The 13,971-nt window shown below is 55.8% G+C and overlaps 1 protein-coding gene and 1 long non-coding RNA gene across 12 annotated transcripts in view; one reads left to right on the top strand and one right to left on the bottom strand.

Annotated features, from left to right (window-relative positions):
* Bcor (BCL6 corepressor) overlaps positions 1–13,971 on the bottom strand; it is a 121,425-nt gene that overhangs the window by 31,926 nt on the left and 75,528 nt on the right. For 2 of the 11 annotated variants that reach the window (XM_004850020.4, XM_004850023.4), the window contains exon 1: positions 12,362–13,138. The exons of 3 other annotated variants lie outside the window; for them this stretch is intronic. The gene's annotated coding sequence lies outside the window, so the exon portion shown is untranslated. Of the gene's footprint in view, positions 1–5,761; positions 5,883–11,573; positions 12,341–12,361; positions 13,140–13,701; positions 13,818–13,971 lie in introns of those variants that run through there. 6 more of the 11 variants (XM_087189850.1, XM_004850021.4, XM_004850022.4 and 3 more) reach the window with 6 other exon arrangements.
* Positions 5,284–6,350, top strand: LOC110350288 (uncharacterized). Its single transcript, XR_015442430.1, has 3 exons — positions 5,284–5,446; positions 5,757–5,907; positions 6,217–6,350. It is a non-coding gene; the product is annotated as an uncharacterized LOC110350288 (long non-coding RNA).

The raw sequence follows: 13,971 nt of genomic DNA, 5'->3' as shown, positions 1-13,971 counted from the left end.
GATCCTGAATAAATGCTCCACACCAAGCCTCCAAAGGCCACGTCAATGTCCTTCTGTCTCCATCAAGGCTTTCTGGAATAAAAGGGATTTAATTCCACCCCTCCCAACAGAAAGGAACAAGCTATACCATAAGGCTAATAACTGCTATCATTAGAATACACAGGAAGCACAAAGGAACTTTTATCACATAAAAGATGCATAAAACGCAGGGGTCCTGCGATCTGCACGCAGGTTCCTAGATGATTGTGCAGAGCCTGTGAGTCCCTGGAAGGTTGAGGATGAAGGACTGAGGAAGAGAGGGACACCCACTGACTTTACGAGGAACAATGAGTCCCATGTCTGCTACTCAGTCTTAGAACTCAGAGCACCCCAAAACAAATCCACGAAACAACTACACAGTAGATAGAGGCCCATGAATTTTTGTAGCTGTTCAGGGCTTAATTACTCCTCCTTGATCCATGGGACTAGACACCACATCGCCAAGGTTAAAATGCCCCGAACAGCGCCGAGCAGATGTGAGCGAGCTGGCAGACGCGCAAATGAGGCCTGCCTTGGAGCACGATAACAAGTGACTAATACATTGCATATCGTTGAAAGAAAATTATTTTTCTCTAATTTGCATTTGCTTGGGGGTAAAAAAAAAAAAAGCCAAGCAAGTCCCTCCTCACAAGCATGAGTCTAAATCCTGGAAATATAGCCCTGCTGCTTTAAGAGAGCTGGAAGGAGGGAAAGACTGCCAGTGTTTTGGCGTTGCAGGCTTGTTTATCTTTCCGCCTTCCCTCCAAGGCGAAACTCGTTTTGCAAGCAACATTCCTACAGAAAATGGCACACGTCATAAAAAGAGACCAATTTATAGAACTGGCACTGAAGTTCATGTATCACTCCAGAAGCATCTCCCAGCTCCCCAAAGGGAACCCAACTAGTTGGAGAAGTCCACACTAGAACTTGGAGGGTAGACCTGGGGATGAACTACATTTGTAGTATACTGTAGGCTGCATTCCCAAGGGCCACAGTCGCACAGGTCACACAGAACACAGATGGGCAGAATATAGAATTAAGTCAGCCCTAAATAATGGTCCAAGCCCCAGGGGTGGTGGGGTGGCCAAACCTTCTACCCTAGGACTCCTGGGGAAAGAGGACTGAAGGTTTACACCCAGTTTGCCCCAGGACAGCACAGGAAGGTGATGGCTGCCACCAAGTGCCCTCCTCCCCAACCCTGGGGGCCTGCCAGGAACTCAGAGAAGGCCTGAGGCAGTGGGCATCTAGTTAATGCCACAAAGTAGGTGGCGTTCCTGAAAGGCCTGAGGACTGTACCCTCGCTGCTGAAGGCAAAGGTGTGGTAGAAAAAGGGAAAGTTAAAGGACAAGAGTCACCAAAAGCCAACCTGTACCCCTTCCTCAGAAATACACCCTCATTTGGGTCCTGAACCCTACCCACTTGCATTCCCACATGGGAAACAGTGACCAGAACACAATGCCCGCCTCTCTCTAACTTGTGTGACTAAGAGGACCATTGCGGAGGAGAACAGCAGCCTTCAGAGCCTCTGCAACCTCCAGGAAGCCTTCAGTTACTAACACATTCTTTTCAATAAGCTTACTTAGGGAGGTGGAAGTTATTTTCCAAATCTTACAAACTCTGTCACAAGCAGCTGAGGACCCAGGTCCATGGTTCCTAGCCAAACCCCTCCAGAAAGTGACACTCACAAGCCTGTGGGTCTTCTCCAGCCACCTCTGCCTAACAAGTTCCCTAAGACAAACAACCCCACCCCTGCGAAGCCACAAAGGTGTGTGCCAGCGGGGATGGGCGTGCGGGGTGTCCAGGAGCGTGCGTGCTGTGCTACCTTTCTTTCTCTTATCTGAGGACAAGCTGGCCAGAAAGTGCTGGCCACCTCTGCAGCTCCTGCACGGGCCTGCGGGTCTGCATAGTGCGCGCTTTGTGTAAGTGCTGAGGAGGCGCAGCGCTGCTCGCGCGCCAACAGCTGTCACATTATTTGCACTCGCTGTAAACAGCCTTCACATTCCCCCCTTACCACATAGTTAAAGCCAGACTAACAATCCACAGTTAGAGATCAAACCAACAACAGCAGCATTGTGTCTGCCTTCGCCTTCGCACCAAGCCCAGCAGCTGGCAGGTTTCTCCGGAACAAGGGACCCCTGCTCCCTCCACCCCTTCAGGCTCCAGCCAAGGCCAGCCAAAGAAGCATGGGTTTGTCAGTGCTGTTTGTTAAAGCCAAAGAGCACCGCCATTTCGCAGATTTCTCCGTGGTCTATCGGCCCTCTCTCAGAGTTTGCACCTTTTGGTAGCCTGGGGAATCCTGATGGGAAGAGAGGTTGCTCAGATTCCCAGGACACTCAGCCAAGCCAGAGTTGGCCTGCCCTGGCCAGGCTGGGGTGGGGACTGGGAAGCCAGCGGCTCTGCACTTTGTACAGCCCCATCTAGGACAGCCTCTGGTCTTTTAGAAATTGCTCAACTCACTGAATACTTATTGGTCGCCCCACTGATCAAAATGTCTCCTTTATGATTTTTGGTTAAGTTGAACATTTCCATAATCGTCATTATTAGCGCAAATTACACGCCTAATCGGTCCTTAAATAGATTTTAATTAAATAATCATACAAGGCTCATTTTATGACTTAAGAAAGGCATTACTTTTCGTTATAAACTTTCACCAGGATATGGAATAACGATAACAGACAAATACTCTGAAAACTGCCAACAACCAATGGGCAGACTAGCCTGAAATGGAGCCTATAGTCCCTCCTGGGGCTGAAGGTGAGACCAGATACATTGTAGCGGCACAACTTTCCTCCTGGGATGGGAGACCGGATCTCTTCCTCCCCAGCGCTACTTTGTCTTCTCTTTGGCTAGGAGAAATAAACCCCCTTAACCATCTGGAGAGGTTTCTCCAGCTAGTTACTTCCAGAGGGTACACCACCCCCCCACCCCCCACCCCCCGTCCGCTGAGAGTAGTGGTGCAAAGCAGGCAGGCTGTGCTCGTTAAATGCTGTTAATAAAATAATAAATACAAAGGATGGAGGCTGCTGGGTCCATGGGTGTTTTGACTAGAAATGCCTTGGCACTTGTCAAGTGTTTACGGGAGGGCAGACAACTCTAGGATTTACATGGTTTGGACATTTCTGTACTTCATTTATTCTTTCCTAAATGACGTAGGGCTTGAGCTATTTCAAGTTTGCATTCGTACATAACTGTGAAATGCCTAGGAGTTTCTCCAATTAAACCAAGTTTTAAATCAGACCCAAAGCCTGAGCATACTCTCTAGCTTGCCTGACTCCACCCTCAGCCTCTCGGGATGGAGAAAACAAACAGACCCTCGAGAACAATCCTCCGGTCCTCGAGCTCCCCCCACCCCCAGGGCTCCCAGGGCAAAGGTTAAGGCGTCTTCAGATTCCAGGCCTGGCTGGGCTACATACTGGCAATCATCGCAGTTAGGCGCATCCTGTCCATACACTACCTCTAAAACAGTGAGCTAAAATGGGGGCAAAACTGCTGGTCTGGTAAAACCCACTGCTCACAAAACAATGTCAGCAAAGGCTGTAAGGCGTGCTTTAGAGGGACCAGGGATTCGTGCCTACTGAAGCTCTTTCAGCACAAAGGCTTTTAGGGGAAGAAGGGAAAAAGAGGGGGGAGGGGGAGAGAAAGGGAGGGAGGGCTCCTGTTTCAGAGCAGGCATCCCCTGAGAGTCAAGAACCAAGTGTAGCTTCAATCAAACGCTGACTTCCCCTTTGGGAGTCGAGTAGGAAACCTGATCACAGTAGCTTACTACCGGCCTGGATCCATACAGCTCTGGTTTTCTTCTCATGCTAGTAATTCTTTTAAATACATATCGATATAAAAGAAGCAATCCCTGGCAGACTTTATTGAAAACTATACTGAGTCCTCATAACATCCGGACTTAATCCCTATCAAACAAACCACAGCACCTCTGGCCTCTGCAGCAGTCCACCCCTTCTCACCTCTTCCAAGCAGGTCTCTCCCCTCCATCTGCTCCTGTCTCTATCCGTGAAATAATGACAGGAAGACTTACCAAAGAGCACCTATACCGGCTCTGGAATCAATTCTTAACCATATAATGATCCCACTTAGGGAAGAAAAAAAAGCACAAATCCCTTCATATGGAATCCTTTAAAAGGCAGAATGCAAAGAACTGTAACAAAGGGAAAGAGGAACCCACATAGAGGGACCCAGCGGAATAACCTTGAAGGGGACTTTTAACCTGCATCCTTGGTCCCTGGATACTGGCCTGGCTGGTCTCAGGGGGTCTTGGGGCAGCAGGGAAGAGAGCAGCAACCTACAGGAACATAACCAGTCATTCAAAGCAATTATTAATCCTTGGGGCCTACTATGTGCCAAGTACTCTTCTTTGATCCTAAAGGTGGATAATTATTCCCAGTCTTACAAATGAAGAAACTTACTGAGGCTCAGAGACCATAAATAACTTGCCCCCAAGGTCACACAGCTAGTAAAAATGGGCCACGGTCAAACTCAGTCCTGGAGTTGCGGAGAGGAGTCAACTACTGTTCTACTTATGCCATGTGAAATCCCTATTTTCATATACTGTCTCCTCAAAGGAGTTTGGAAGGGTTCTCAGGCCTTGCACACCCAAGCACAGACTTAAAAGACAAGCACCTAACGCCTATGGGCTCAGCCCAGAGTGAGCCCTAAGAGCCCAGTTTCTCTTACACCCAGTCATCTCTGGGTCCACTCAAAGTGTTTCACAATTTCCCCCTACATCCTACAAATCTCCCTACACTGAATTGGCCTGATGTGAGGCCAAGTCTCAACAGGACACTGGTTTCTTTCCCTTCCTCTGATAGCCCAAAACAGACAGGGTAGGTGGATAGGCCAATCTCGGGTCTCGGGAAAAGTGCTGACTATTGGTACTAGGAACTGAGCTTGCCACCCTAGTTTTGCCACATAAAGCAATAAATCAAATTATCTAGACAGAGCAAAAGCCTTTTGGAAGGAGCTCCTACACCTATGTCTCCTAGAGCTTAAAGGAAAAACCTCAGGGACCGAAGTGCGGGGAGAAGAGGGAATTTGGAGAACCAGCTTGCAAGATGTCAGGCCCTAGTGGATCCTCTAGGGTTCCCACAAAACGCCAAGCCCAGAGGCAAGTTGGGGGTCGGGGTGTCTTTTCTTTCCCCAATCATTCCTCCCAAAAGCGCTAGGCAACAAATCTCTGGGCCCAACAGCTCCTCCGAACGCCACTCCCAATTCCTAGATGTGCCCCGGGCTTTCAGATACTCCGGGAACTACCTACGCCCGACGTCGGCAGGTTCCAGGGCCATCTCCAGCTCTGCTCGGTGGGGACGGGCAGAGGCACAAAATAGCCGCCCGCTGGCTTCCTAGTCGCCGACCCTTCGCTCCTCCAGACGGACACCGAAGCTCCGGATGTATGAAATGGCCCCGCGGCGCGACAAAGAAGGCAAGGGCCTCAGCGGCTGGAGGGACGGAGGGCGACTGCGGCGCCGGGCGCTCACCCTGCCCGCCAGCGGAACACGCCCCCGCGGCCCGGCGGCCCCTGGCTCCGGGCCAGCCCTCCGCAAGTGGCTTTCTCTTTCTTTTTTAAACTTTCCAGCCAAGGCGAGCAGGCCAAGTTTCCAGACGTCCCTTCCACCAGCTCGGGGGTGGGTCTCCCAACCCCTCCAGGGAGGGGTCACCTCCTCCTCCCCCCTGCCTCCGGCACAGCTAGCCCGGGGCCAAGGCAGATTCCTTCCCCCACCCCTCCTACTTAGGCCACCTGGAGCGGGCAGCCTCCAAAGCGAGCGCCGTCCAGTCGAGCCTGCGACCGCAGCGTCCGGAGAGGAACTCCCCGCAGCCCCAACGGTGCAGGCCGGTCCGCCGCTCCCGCGCAGCGCCCCCTCCACACTCACGCTTTCTGCAAAGGTCTAACGCTTCGCGAGGAGGGAGGGGAAAGAGAGAGGCGGGAAGGGGGAAGGGCTGCCCTTTTTTGTTTTTTGTTTTTTTTTTAACTCTGCAGAAGCTAGTTTTTGGTGTCCCTGGCACGATTTCGAAGCCCCAGCAGAACAATAGGAATGGGGGGATAGGGAGTGCCAGAAACGGTGCAGGAAGACCCCCCCCCCCATAAACCTCCCCTCCCGATCACAGTTATTATTAGCTTGGAAAGACTCTGGTACCTTAACTGTAATAGTGCCTCTTTATAACTTTCCCTGAACGTCCCCCTCCCCACATTAGGAAACTACAAAGGCAAAAAGATCGCTCGCAAAGTTGTGACCTCCTGAAGCGTGAGCCTCTCACCTGCTCTGCCCCAGGCTCCCTGACCTGACTCACCTCCCTCCCCCAACAGTTCCCCTGTTTTGCACCTAGACAATAAATTTAGTTTAATTTAGCTTCCGGTCTTTAATTTTAGCAGGTCTCCTTTTTGCATGCAAATCAATATGGCAATTACCATCTAAAAGCTCGCCCAGCCCCGGGTCAATGTAAATTGATCATTGTCCGCCTTCCACAAAATAACACCGGGAGTCTGTGGTGCATAATGAGATTATACTGGAAACTGTCTTTTAGATCACAAATTATATTTTATGCTGTCAGGATCTTCTCCAAGCGGACTTCCCGCTTGTCTAATCACAGGGAGCCCAACCCCTGGATGCTGGCTGGGGAGACAAGGCTCCAAAAAAAACACACAGCCCCCCCCAAAAAATCCACACACCTCAACAAAGTGAGGACCCCGGCTTTTGAGACCCTGTACTCGGGCCACTTGGAGATGTGCTTGTTCCCCGAGAGAGGGCCCTTCGATAGAAAGATCGCACAACAGCAGCGTTAATGATGAACTCCTACCCCCCAAAGTCAGATATCCCTTCCTGTGGTGTAGAAAGCAATTAGAGAAAACTGTAGGGGGCTGGACATCAGCACCCCCCCCCCCAGCCGATAAATGCCGGCTTGGCCACCACGAGGATAGAGAATGCCAGTCACTCCAGCACTTTGCCTTCTCTTGACTCCACTACCTAGGCCCTCACCGGGGTGGCTAGCTTTACAAACAGACGGTAAGCCCTCTGCCACAAATACTGGCAAAGAACCCGGGCGGGGCGGTGGCTCCCCGAAGCCTCCCTACCCCAGTCTGGGCGAGACCCTCACCAGACCTGATCCTTGAGACTGGCAGACCAGGCTGCGATGCAAAGAGTAGGACTTCTCCCCAAGAGCACAGCTCTCCCGACCCTCCGCGGCCCCCGGGGCACGGGTGTAACCCCAGGCCTAACAAAGAAGGCCTTCTGAGCTCCTTTTGGCCTCGGGCCGGCGGGGGAGGGGTAGGGCGCTGTGGCCGAGGTGGACCCACCAGTTCCACCGCCCCACCGCGCCTAGGTGGCTCGTTAGGCCAAGCGCCCTCGAGAAATGCACCAGGGTGGCATTGTCACAGGGGCACCCCAGAAGACCATCCTCGGCTTGAGGTAGCACTTCGGCCTTTCGAGCCTTCTGCCCAGCACTGCTCCGCCCCTCCCGGGCTCCACCTAAGTGCGGTCTTCCCAATAAAAGCTGGAATTCCCGGCTGGGCTTAGACAAAGAGGGTCCGCGGCAAATCGACGCCGCGGGCAAACTAAACCCTTGCTGGAGTTTACATGCGTGTCTGGGGTCACCGAGGTGCCTGCTAATCCATCCTACATAGGCCGTCCCCGCCATGGTCTCCTCCAGCAAAAGAAGAAGAAATTAAAGCATGCCCAAATGAAAACATACCTTCCTCCCGTTTATTCCTCCAAAAGGCCACACTTCTTTCATTTCTCTTTCCCAGTGCGCCAGGCCCTACCCTACCTTAGCCAACAAGACCCCAGCAGTGCTACATCTCATCCCTATCACAAAGTAGCAAGCTACTCCTTTTTTAAAGACACCACCCAGGGACCCAGGGTCATGAACTCCAAATCTCTAGCACCCCTCCTACCTGCTCAGCATACACCCTCCTGCCCAAACTAACAACAAGTAGCCCCACTTAACTTTGGGAAGCAGCTCTACTTTGTTTTCCTTCTAGCAAAAACATTGTTTCCCTGTGAATTCTGTTATGAATGTGGCTGTGTGGCCCACACTTCCGTACCCACGTTGGTCTCACTCTGCAGGAAAGTCTTCAGCATTGAAAAGGTTTTGTCATTCAGCCTGTGCATCTAAGCATGGATGTATGCATATGAATGCTTTTTGTGTTTCCAAGTGACCCTCTTCACACCTTTAAATGGACTTTTTGTCTCTGAAACACACTTACAGAAATTCTGCCCCAGTTTCCAGCTCAATCAAGTCTGGGAACTTTCTCTTAGAATATGGCTACACATTTCTGTATTTGCATACCCATGTTTACATTCCTCTTGGCCTGTTCTTTATCTCTTATGTATCTATCTCTTGTTCCATTTGGACATTGGAGGCCAAGTGTCTTGATTTGTCGCAGCACATGTCATTCAGGCACACATCTTAATCTGAACATGCCTGTCTACCACATACACCTCCCTTCTACTTACATTCTTCTAGCTTTGCCTATAATGTGGCTCATTCCCAGGCCAGACCAGTACAGGTTTGTAGTTTAAATGTAAATCTCTTAGGCCACAAACCCTTACAAGAATGGGAGAAGAGGGGGCAGGAGACAGTGGAATGTTAGTAATGAGTTATTTACGCATAGGGTAACCCACTCACCAATTTCAAGCTCTGGGAAGAACTAATGTCTGCAGAGTTGTAGTAAATTGTTAGACCAATTCAATATTAGCCCCATATGTTTATATACAAGTGATGGATCTCATAACGCATCAGTGTCCAGACTACTCCTATTTGAGTCTGTCTCTAACCATATCTGATTCTAACTCTCCACAAGTTCATGGTTAAAAGTATCTATTTATATAGACAACAATTCAAGGACCCCCCCCCCGTTCGTGTTCTCTCCCTCTTTCCCCACTGCATACCTGCACATCCTGGCCTAGCACCTCAGGCTCAGGTCCTTAGTCTGCAGCAGTCTCAGGGAGAGGCCCCACCCAACTCCAGCTCTGTGCCGACCTTCCTTTACTTGAATGACAGTAAAAATTCTGAGCTCTACATCTGTGCCTCCCAGACTGTTCCTTAAGTGAGGTGCCCATTGTGTGTGTTCACAGCTCCCCCACTGACAAGCACCCGGTCAAGCTAGATCATTTAAGCAGCTGCATTTGGTTTGTCGAAGAATCGAGCCCAATGCGCCAGGATGTGACCAGGCAAACATAGAGAAAGGAAAATCCTAGGCCCAGACTCCCCACCCCCACCCCTTCCGCGGGCTACTCTAGCCTCCAGAAATCTCTCTGGGATTCTGCCCTCCTTCCGCAGTGCACTACCTCCACCGCCCTTAAAGGGTTAAGAGAAACCTCGCAGCCTTCCTTCCACCCGGCTCGCTGGGCCCTCAGACTAGCTCGTTCACTCGCTGCTCACGGGAGTCTGCTGCCATCTCCGCGGCCCCCCCGCCCGTCCTTCAGCCGGGAGGGAGCCTGCATGCCTGTCTAGACCGATCTATCACCGGCACACCAACAACACCCGCGAGAGGGCGGAGACCCTGCCCAGGTCCTCTGGCCCGCACGGTTCACGGCGGGCAGAGTCCGAGGAGCGTGACGGTGCCTGTGGGATGGGGGCGGGGGGGCTACAGGCGCTGGCCTCCCGGAGTCCTTCCTCCCCAGCCGCTGGCCCCCGCGCTCCCACCAGCCCCGGCTGCCGGGGGACAGTCTCTGCGCGCTGGCCAGTCCTATTTTTATCTTGTCTAATCCCAAACTGGGCGGGGAGCACAGGCGTCGTGCTTAGAGAACAAGAGATAGGCGAGGGAGGCGGGGAGGAGCAGCTAGGCAGCGACGCGAGAGGGAGCGAGTTAAAGACACAGCGGAGGCGACCGCGAGCAGGAAGAAAGAGCGGGCTGCGCGGGCCTCGCGGCGCCGCACGAAACGCGCCGCCCCGCGAAGTTACATTCGCCTCCCTGCTGTCCCTGGCTGCCGTTCCCTCCCCGCTTTCCAGCGGCGCTCTCCGCAGCCAAGACCACGGGGCCCCGGCCTGTGTGGGAGGCGGAGGCCAGGCCTGCCCCGCAAAGGGCTGGAGAGAATCGCTAATGAGCTGCGCGGCCCATTGATCCAGAGAACACTTCCTAATTAACTCTCAGTCACCTACTGGTGACAGCGCCTCAAAGGACAGCACTGGGGCCGGCCGAGCCCTAGCCTCGACTTGCCGGCCAAGCGCCTGGCGCCCCAAACCCGCGCGGTCCCCTAACTACGCCAGGCAATTCGCGTGCGTGACGGAATATACCCGCACGCTTAAGGCCATTCTCGGATTAAACCAGGACGGCATATTAATTATCGCCTCCCGCCTTCCTCTACGTGCTGAAATCGTGCCCCAAACAAACCCGAGAGCCAACCCTGCAAAGCCCAGACCAGATAAGTCGGGGGTGGAGTGGGAAGGGTCGAGAAGTGAACCTTACTCCCCAAGTGTCCACGTACAGGCGTCTCTGAGGCCAACAACTATAATGCCTTCCACACATGCAATTCTGTTGGCAAAACCGAACCCAACACCTCATAAGGGTTGATTTCGGCCCGCGGTGTCCGTTTCCAGTGTCACAGGAAGTGTCAGATGGCTAGAAATACCCAAGTCTGTCTGCGCTCACCACCCTCTGGGGTGGGCCATTTCCTCTTCATTCTCACTCTCAGCCCATTTAAAGGATTTTTCTCTAAGAGGCTACCCCACAAGTGCCAGTGCTCCTATCCTGGCCACCTCTCAAGAAGAGGGTAGCAGGGTCACGTAGCCAAAACCCTAAGCTTAGTAGTCTAGACTCAGAGAAACTGCGAATACCTATTTGACGAGTGCTGGTTTCTTTTTAAGGTTTGTTTTTAAATACACATAGCCCTCCTCCTTCCTTCTTCGCTCTCCTATCCCCCCACCCCCAACCCTCTAGACGCCGGCGGCGCGCACCCTCACGCACGGGCACTCACAGCCTCTAGCTGGAGATCGCGGACTCTGGCAAAGACTCATTAACAGCAAATTAAGCCTTGCCAGACCACGGCCTACACAGGACCAGACTCGGCCGTCTTCGGGACACGGGTACGTGCCCCCTCGAGCGTTCCGGTGGCGGGAAGCCTGCCGGGACCTCGCGTGCCTCGAGCCGCAGTACTCCGCGCACGGCGCCCCAAGGCTCAGTTCGTAAACAACAAGCGCTTGTCGCCGCCCGGAGTCCCCGAGTTGGCGGAGGCTCTGCGGCGCAGCCTCCCGCCCGCTCCAAGAGCGGGGCCCGGAGCGCGTCGGCGCTTCGCCCTTCCCGCCTCAGTCGAGGATCTCGCCCGGGTACGCAAGTTCCTTTTTGCCCGGAGCCTCTGCGCCACACGCCCTCCGAGTGGGACCAACTTCCTCTGGCCACAGACTTTCACATGCCCATCAGGGGTTCCCACCGGACTCCCCACAGCCCAGCGGAGGGCCCAGATCTCGCCCCCTTCTTCCCTCCCCAGACACAAACACATTCTATACCCACCCCTGGGGGCTCATAATTTAAAACCTACCCCTCGACTGCCCAGGGAGGGAGCGGGTCCAGGATTAAAATCCTAAAAGAACATTTACAAAACAAAGCGTCTGACCTGGAGGGCGGGCAGGCGGACCGGCCGAGCCCGAACCTCTGGCTCCGCAACGTCGCCTAATAGTTTCTTCTTCTTTTTTTTTTTTAATCCACGTGATTCGCGTTTTGAGGCAAGCCAAAAAAAAAACCCGGGACTCCCCTCCCGAGTTGTGCGGCGGCGACAGGTCGAGCTCGGCTCGGCCCGAGGCGCCCGCCACACACCCTCGCGCACGCACACGCCGTCGTTCCACTTGGAAGAACGACGGGCCCCCGGAGAGGAGAGACGAGGCGACGGCGGCGGCTGGGGGGTTTTTACAGTTCTTTCCCGAGTCGAAAAAGAAAGCAGACGGGAACTCGCCACCCTCCCCTTCCTGCTCGAGAGCTAAAGCCGAGTCGAGCTTTCCAGCTTCCAGCCCAGCACACCCCCCCCGCGCGCCCGACAATCGCCGCTCAACGGCGACCGCGCTCCCGCGCAGACACACACAGGCTGCAAACTTCCACTCGGCGAACTCTCTGCTCTCCTCCCAGGCCCTCGGGAGACCGCAGGCCTCCCGCCGCGCCCCTCCCTCCCTGGTGCCCGCGCGGGGCCACTGGGGTTGGCTGCATTTCTAATAACTTACAGCTATGAAATAAAAACGAAAGCGATCAAGGCTGCTAAAGAAAAGCGCAAGGCAAAAGCTTCGCGGGGTCCACGAGAGTCGGAGGAGGAATCCGCGGGGGTCGGGGGCCTCTGGGCTGGGGGTCGACTGCAGCCCGCGGCGCGCCAGCCCGCCCGCAGTCTCCCCGGGGAAAGGTGTTCGGGGCACTGACCTGAAATCCCCAGTCGGGGAGTAGGCAGGGAACCTGCGATCCTGCGCTCTGAAGTTTTTCCCGGAGCGGAGTCGAGGCGGCGAGGAGGAACCGAGGGTGGCTGGGTGGGTGGGGAGAGGTGTGCAGAGCCCGGGGGTGGCGACGTTAACGAGCGGAGACGGAGCCGAGCCCGGGATGCGCGGCAAGCAGCAAAGTTTGCCGTCCCCGGCTGCCCGCAGCCCGCTCTCGGCGCCGCGCTCGCTCGCCTCCCTCGCCGTCTGCTGCCAGCCGGCGGCCCTCGGGGTCGGCCCCGCCGAGGGGTGGGCTCACAGCCGCGTGGGGGTGGGGAGGGGTGGGGCGGGCTCGGAGCTTCAGGGCAGGTGGCGACAGTCCCGCGCGGTCCTCACGGCTCCCGCAGCTGGACTGGGCTCGGCCAGGCTCAGCAGCTTCCGCGCCGCCGCTGCCGCCCGCGCTCGGGCAGGAGCCCCAGCGCCATGTTGACGGTTCGCCGCGAGCGCCCGCTCGGGCTGGGCGTGTGTGAGTGTGTGTGTGTTGGCCAAGTCGTCCCTGCTCGGCGACAGCGCGGCTCGGGCTCTCCGCCCGGCGGCTCGCGGGCTCCCCCTCCGCCGCAGCCGCAGCCCGCCTCACTCCCGCTCGGTCGCGGTCTGGGCTCCCGGCGCGTCTCCCCCGCAGCCACCGAGCTCGGCCCGCGTTCAGCGAGGAGCGCAGCTCTGCCTCACCTTGCCGCTGGGAGCCCGGGCTCCGTCTGCCGCCGCACGCCGCGATCCCAACGCGTCCCCCTCCCTGTTCCCTCCTCTTCCTCCTCCCCCTCCCTCCGCCCGCCCTCCCTCCCTCCCTCCCTCCCTCCCTCCCTCCCTCCCTCCCAGCAGCCGCCTCCCCTCCCCCCGCCGGCGCAGCGCTCGGGCGACAGCCGCCCGCCCGCCGCCGCCTCCAGCTCTCGCAAGTTTAAGCTCCCCCAGTCTCTGCTCACCCTCCGCTGCGGCGCCTCCGTGGTGGGGTTTCGGGAGGGGTGATTCCCCAGGAAAGGTTTGCCCGAGTTTCCCCGGACATCTATCCGCTCCCGGCCCGGAGCGTTTCGGCGTCTTCACGTCCGAACCCTGGACCACCTGGGTGGCAAACCCCCCCCCCCGCATTCCCACCCCAGCTCCGGCCGAGTAGGCTGCTTACCCTGGGCCAGGGCGCACGTCCTGGGCGAGCCGGAGACTGACTTGGGCGGCGGCGGCTGCGAGGGCGGCCCGCAGAGCCCAAGACGAGGGGACGGGGGACGGCGGGGCAGCTCTCCCAGGCGCGCGCCGAGACCCCTTTTGGTACCCAGAAGGCCAGTGGAGGACCGCAATTACCATAAAGCGCCTCGAACTCCGCTCAGCCAAAGCTGTCAAACCCCAGTGGCAGCCGCCACTGCCGCCTCTCACCACCAGCGCTACGCTCTCCCGGCCTCGCGTCCCCTCCGAGACCCAGCGGAGCCTACCAGTGCGCGCCCGCGTACACTCCACCCCTGATCGCCTCTTTCCCCCCAGGAGGAGCTCGTTCCCATTTCAGTGTCAAGAGCTACCTGAAAACACCACCCGGGGCAACAGTGGCCGTTCCGCCCTAACTCCGCGCCCGAGTTC

This window comes from Heterocephalus glaber, unplaced genomic scaffold (genome assembly GCF_053883595.1).
Source record: "Heterocephalus glaber isolate CG9 unplaced genomic scaffold, H.glaber_assembly_v1.0 deba00001547, whole genome shotgun sequence".
NCBI classification, from domain to species: Eukaryota; Metazoa; Chordata; class Mammalia; order Rodentia; family Bathyergidae; genus Heterocephalus; species Heterocephalus glaber.
Note: the sequence above shows the minus strand (reverse complement) of the source record. Positions and strands in the feature narration are given on the sequence as shown.